The following is a 1,031-nucleotide window of genomic DNA, read 5'->3' as shown; positions in this document are numbered from 1 at the left end:
GGGAAAAAGCCTTTAAAATTCCCATTAAGGACTTACAGGCTCCTCACACATCAAATAATTTTCACAAAACAACATTTTAATGATTTAAGTGTAAATGAATCAAAAACACATGGACATTTCTCTTGGAACACACAAGGGCTATAAAACTAAAGGAGAAAGAACTTGGCAAAATGCAGACTGTGCTGGGAAGCAGGCCCTTCCCGGTGAAGATGTGCCCTTGATTCATGCGGTCACTAAGCTTGCCCTCTCCTAATTTGGGACATAGACTGGGACATTCAGCCATTTATTCTAGGCACAGAGGGAAGATCTTGGGCAAGAAAGCCATCAGCTTCTCCTTGTAAAGTGTCACAGAGCAATTAGGTCTAGAATAATTTCTTGCTCGTATTTTTTCCAGGCTGCCAATGTTCAAGGGGAAGCATTTGAAATATGTTCAAAGCCAAAGTTCTGCCAACGTACAACAGATCTGATATGTGTGCTTTCCTGGGAATTAGCCAAGGCTCAGATGAGATTTGGAGAGAAACAGGAGCTATGTGGCTGATCTGGGTGCGATTCAGAGCCTTTTCCCATTAGATTGGACTGCATATCGGCCTACGCTTTTGATAGAAACCCCTGAGGTGTCATTAACAGACCCTGGAATCCTGAAGGGTGAAAAGCACAGAAGGGATTTTGGTCTGGGAGTATGTGGGTGTGAAGACTGGAAGATATTGTAGAGGAGTTGGCTAGGGGGTGCTAGAGCTGTAAAGAGAGTCCGTGGGTCCAGACTGGTCCTCGCAATTGTGTGAACCTGCTTTTTCTGTGGTCATAATAGTGTTACCACGATTACTCAGAATTCAATCATAGATACTCAGAAAAAATAATTTTTAAAGGGATTTAACTGGTTTTTCAAGAGGGTTTGACAAAAATGATTAAAAAATGCACACAAGGAACTAACAGTATGTCACTTAGAATCAAGAAAGTGTAGATGGGGGCTCAACACTCTCGGATTAGCGTCAGGGAATGGGACAGAGAGTCGGCTGCTGAAAGAGTAAACG

This window comes from Otolemur garnettii, unplaced genomic scaffold (assembly GCF_000181295.1).
Source record: "Otolemur garnettii isolate 467f Iridium unplaced genomic scaffold, OtoGar3 scaffold00060, whole genome shotgun sequence".
In the NCBI taxonomy this organism is placed as follows: Eukaryota; Metazoa; Chordata; class Mammalia; order Primates; family Galagidae; genus Otolemur; species Otolemur garnettii.
The sequence above is the reverse complement of the archived record's forward strand: the minus strand, read 5'-3'. Positions refer to the sequence as shown.